Below are 6,325 nucleotides of genomic sequence, written 5' to 3'. Positions count from 1 at the left end.
CAGCAGTAACAGATTAATCACATTTACACTGGGAATTACATTGATGAGCAGGCTTGACTGTATAAATGAAAATAAAATTCAAGCACAATGAGCAGAAACCTGCATTGATTTTCCAGGAATGAAAATTACAGCCTCGCCCAGACCTAAACCAGAGATCAGGTGGCTACAATAGCTTCAGAAACTTTGCTGCAAAACTGTCAAAAGTATAGAGTGTGATTTTTTTTTTCTCCAGGTCTACCTCAAAGGTGTTTACAATTTTCCAGGGGGAATGTTTAGAAAGAAAAGTGGAAAACTCAGAATTTTTCAGAGGTTATTAAGATAAATTTACACACCTGAGGTTCCAAAACATCACTGTGGTCTTCAGGTCATAATAGGGCTTATGGAAGCCATGTGATAATTGAAATTTTGACACAAGTTCACCTCACTAGAAATCTTGTGCAGTGACCTACACTATATTTCCCCATATCTGAATGTATTTTTGGAGTACACATACTTGGAAAATGACAGAACTCTCAAACAAGGTAAGTGCTATTAAGAACGGCTACTGCCTGACACCCATTAGGATAGCTATTATTAAATACAATAATAAATAACAAGTATTGGCATGGATGTGTAGAAATCTGAACCCTTCTCCATTGCAGTTCCTCAAAAAATTAAACAGAATTACCATACGATCTAGCTATTCTACTTCAGAGTATATATCCAAAGGAATTAAAAGCAGGGACTTGAACAGATGTTTGTAATTTCATGTTCTTAGCAGCACTATTCACAATAGCCAAAAGATGGAAACAACCTAAATGTCCATCAACAGAGGAATGGATAAACAAAATGTAGTATATACATACAATGGAATATTAATGACCCTTAAAAGGTAAAAAATTCTGACACACACTACGATACGGATGAACTTTGAAGACATTATGCTAAATGAAATAAGCCAGAACCGAAAACACAAATACTGTGATTCCAGTCATATGAGGTACTAGAGTAATCAAATTTATATAGACAGATAATAGAATGGTGATTGCCAGGGTCTGGGTGCAGTGATGAATGGAGAGGTGTTGTTTAATGGGTACAGAGTTTCAGTTTGGGAAGATGAACAAAGTCCTGGAGATGAATGGTAATGATGGTTGCACAACAACGTGAATGTACTTGATGCCACTAAATGGTACACCTAATCATGGTTAAGACGGTAACTTTTATGTCATGCATATTTTGCCACAACTGGAAAAAAATACATAGGAAGGGCCAAGTGGAAGCTCCTGGAACTGTCCTTACATGAAAACAATACCAAAAAATAGCAATAGCACATATCTGGGGAATTTGCAGAGACTAAAATAACCATGCAGATGGTAATCTCCATCACCTGCCCCATTTAAATAATCTGTTTGGCCTGTAAAAAAGGCAAATAAGTCATGGACAATGATTGTTGATTATCATAAGATAATGAGGTACTAATTCTAATCAAAGCTGCTGGATTTTACGGGCCTTTTTTTCCTGGAACAAATCAAAACATCTCTAACTCCTGATATACAGCTATTGATCTGGTGAATAGTTGTCTCCACATCAAACAGCAAATGTAATGGAGCAGTTCACTTCTACCTGACAGAGATAGAAGTACACTCAAACTCTGTCTTACTTGAGTGCTATGCCAAGTCTCCCGATGTCTATAATATTATAGTCCATAGGGAGATTAGTCATCTGGATATCACAAAAGCATTATGATAGTCCCTTGTATTGATGAGTTTATGGTGATTGGACATGAGAAAAAGTAGGAAGTACTCAAGTTGTGTCAGTAAGATACATAGATGTCAGAGTGGGAAATAAACTCCATGAAAATTTAGGATGTCAAATATATCACAGCCTAGGTATGATAATGCACACAAACAGAAACCAACCTGCAGAAAGCACTGAAGATCATGTTGATTTGTTTTAAAGATGGAGGCAGCACACAGCTAGGATTCCGAACGATTTTTTACACACTCCCTTTCCTAAATCCCATTCCTGATAGTGACTGCTCTTTCCTTTTACCTCTTCTCTCCTGTCCTCACCCTTCCTTTATTGTTCCCTATCCTTCTTACCCCTCTTCCCTCTTTCATTCTTCCTCATAGAGAATAGCCTGGGCTATTATTTGTATTCTTTACATTCTTTGTATCTCTCTCCCGTCCACCCCCCACCTCAACAAAGGCCTTGTACCAATTAAGAAAGTAAACATTTCAAGTCTTCAGAGTATTGAGTGGAGAAAGGTTATGGGGAAATAGCAAATCCTGACAATTTAACTATTCTCTATGTATCACGTAAGTATATTTATCGTAAATAAATTCATACATGCAATAATAGTACAAACAGAAAATATTCACAAGCTACCAGACTGCCAAATTCTGAATGAGATACAAAATCACATACCTATACTATCTGCTTTTCAATTTATAATTAAAAACACGTTACCTCAGAATTTTAAAAATAGCATTTTGATAATTATAAAAAAAATTATAACTACATTAAAATTTTAAATTTCTGCACTTTTAAAGACACCATTAGAAAATGAAAGGGCAAGCCACAGATTAGAGAAAATATTCATGAGATATAGATATAGATATAGATATAGATATATACATAACATAGACTGGCATCCAGGATATGTAAGATGATCTTACAACTCAATAGTGAAGTAGTATTTGGGGGAAATACTACTTCAGAATTATAAGAAACAAATATTTGTGTTTAAGCCACCCAGCCTATAGTATTTTTTATTGAGATATAGTTGAAATATAACATTATGTAAGTGCAAGGTGTACACTTGTTGGTTTGATACATTTGTATATTGCAGTCTGATTACCACCAGTAGCATTAGCTAACACCTCTATCATGTCACGCAATTATCATTTCTTTTTTTGTGGTGAGAATAATTATGATCTAGTCTCTTAGCAACTTTGAAGTTTATAGTACAGTATTGCTGACTGTAATCACCATGTTGTGCATTAAATCTCCAGGGCTTATTTATCTATCAATACCAGTTGCAAGTTTATATCATTTGACCAACATTTTTCCAATTTCCCCACTCCCAGCCCCTGGACCACCATTCTACTCTTTGCTTTTATGACTTTGGCTTTTTTAGATTCCATATATAAGTGATATAAGACAGAAAAAGACAGTCTATGGTATTTTTGTCATAGCAGACCAAACAAAGGAGTATTTGGGAGATGCCATATCATGTAAGCTTTTTAGTCAATGGTGAGAAATATTGATTTTATTCAATTACAATAGGATAGTGCAATGCAGAGTTGGGTTTGGAGGCTTAAACATGGGAGAAAAATGATCTAATTTATTTTTTTAAGATTATCTATTGGGGGCTGCATCCCTGGTGGCGCAGTGGTTGAGAGTCCGCCTGCCGATGCAGGGGACATGGGTTCATCCCCCGGTCCGGGAATATCTCACATGCCGCGGAGCGGCTGCGCCCGCGAGCCATGGCCACTGAGCCTGTGCTCCGCAACAGGAGAGGCCACAGCAGTGAGAGGCCTGCGTACCACACACACACACACACACACACACACACACAAAAGATTATCTATGGGGAGTTTCCTATAGACAAGTAAACAAGGATTCAAGAAGAAACTTTAGAAGGCCCTTTATAAGAGTCCAGGTAAAGGATAACAGATTAAGGTGGTAAAAATAGAAAAACATTAACTAGCAATTAACTGAGAAATAGATTTTCAGGAACTAACCCCCACACATTTAGATAATTCATCTGAAATATGCTATTTGAAAATATACCTTCTTAGGATGCATCATATGTCTGAAGGAAATGCTAAAATAACAATGGATTGATAGTCCAAGCAATGAAGATTTACTGAGTGGTGTGTGTGTGTGTGTGTGTGTGTGTGTGTGTGTGTTCCTCAACTGTCCTAGGTTCAAGGAAAGGCAAATAGAAATAAAACCTTCATGTTGGAATACTGTCCCACTGTGAGTAAAGGTATCATGTACTTTTAAAATTATATTTATTTAAACAAAGCCTAATATAATGGGAAAAATAAACTAGACCTGGAATCAAAAGACCTGAGTTTGAATCGCAGCTTGATTAATTACCAGAATATTAAGTTCGGGCAAGTTGTCCACATTTGATCAATTTCAGGTTCCTTATTTACAAAATGGTAGGCTGGATGGAGTGATCTCTAGGCTCCCTTCTTGCATGAGATTTTGTTATTCTACAACACCATATTGGTATTCTCATTAAAGTGAATTTCAAGTGATTGGTCAAGAAGAGGCTCATTTATTTACTTCTTTTATTTCAAATTTAATAATAATGTAAGCCCTCATCCCATCAGGCAAAGAAGAAACTCTACTAGTTTGTCATCATTCAAGAATCCATTTCTTTCATTAGGTCACATGAACATTCTAGAGGCTTAAAATAACCCTAGAAAGTGTGGTAGAGGCTCTGTATTGGGGCCTTAAAAGATACATCTTGTTGAACTTTCATGGTGGCTTTAAATCTGCTGACTCTACTGCTTCACTGATAAACTGGAATAACAGGAAAGTTGGTGCCTGAACCCATATTACTTGCATGAAGTGCATAACCACTGTTTCTGAAATCTTTCTCTATCTCTGGAGACATGCCCTATTTTCACATTGCCATAGTGAATGTTTAAGTTTTCTGCTACATGAAGATATGTCCCTCTCTCCAGCCTCAGGGACATCTATCCCTCTTCCTTTGGAGTCTCAATGGCTCTCCTCTGTTTCCTCTCTCTCTCTCTCTCACCTAACATTATTCTTTCAAAGTATTTGTGCTTTTCAAAGAACAAAGGAAAATCTGTCAATTCCAGGAAACACCAGCTTTTCACCCTAACACAAATCTCCCCTGAAGTAATTAACAGCAAATGTTAACTACCATCTTGAAGTGGTGGTAATAGAGTTATTGGGGAAAATAAACACAAATTAAAGCTTCAGTAAATTATACTGCCATAACTACAAATAATTAGCTCTTCAAGAAAACAGATTTATATATCGACAAAATCCTTGTTTTGGAGCCTTCTCACCAAATAGCCTTAGTCTTTAAGGGAACAATCAATGATCTGAAATCTATCCCTCACCAAGCATACTTTGAAAAGTTCATTCTACTATACAGCTCATTAGATCGAACTTGCAATAAATCTTAACAGACTCAGAGAAGAAAATGTTTATTTAAAGTGGTAAATTTTTCAAAACTTCACGTGGAGCCTGACCGTGTTTCCAAAGATCTGATTCCTGCATTTCGCTTCAGATCATCCCCAATCATTAGAGAGATCTCTAACCAAAAGGTATGTAAATCTTCTATGTTCATGTTGCCATATCTGACTACATATATATTCTTATTTAACACACACAAAAACTCATGCACACACTGTCTCTCGCTCTCTCACATACATACAAAAACACACACACACCCATCCCTTCAGTTCATATATTTGTAAACCTACATACTCTTTTTGTAACTGCAATTTATTTTTTAAATCCACATTATGTTATTATGATCCACCCATGTTAATACACACAAAGACATTTCATTCAATTTACCTATTGTATAATATAATACTTTTGAAAACAAACCATAATTTATTTATCAATTACCTTTAAGAAGGTAATTTAGGTAACATCCACCTTATTATAAACAGCACTACATTAAGATTCCAATGCACCTAGCTTCTAATGTAGATAAATAAGAACTTCCTTAATGATAGAGAGGCTGACCTTTCTATTATAATTTTCGTGGCCACCCAGATGTATTCTTTTGTGTTTTTATTTGTCCATTTGTCTATACTGCTGTGGAAATGTTTCAATATTAATGTCATATAATCTGTTCAGCTTTTCTTCATACTTTGTGATTGTTTAAATGTTGTCTTTAAGACACCTTTCCCTAACCTGATTTCATAAAGCTATATCCATATTTTGCTTTTAAAGTATTAATGTTTTTTCTTTCATATTTAATTTTTGATTTGAACTGGAATTTATTTTCTCATTTCTTTAAGATAGGGGTCTAACCCTTTGTCCATATGAATTTCCAATAATCTCAACACCATTTATTAAAAGGTTCATCCTTTCTCCACAAATCTGTAATGTTACCACATTAGTCTTTTTTTTAATCTATCTATGTTCCTGGGCCCTATATTCTGTTCAATTTTGTTTGTCTATACCTTTGCTGTGCCAGTACCACACTGTTTTAATTAATATGACTTTAAATGTTTATATCAGGTAGCATAGGTTGCCCTTTCTTCATGTTTCTTCATGTTTTCATATCTTCTTCAAAAATTTTCGGCTACTTTCAACTCCCTACTTATACCTAATGGTCACC

This window comes from Mesoplodon mirus (assembly GCF_964341445.2).
Source record: "Mesoplodon mirus genome assembly, chromosome: 1".
Classification (NCBI taxonomy): domain Eukaryota; kingdom Metazoa; phylum Chordata; class Mammalia; order Artiodactyla; family Ziphiidae; genus Mesoplodon; species Mesoplodon mirus.
This window is presented reverse-complemented; position numbering follows the sequence as displayed.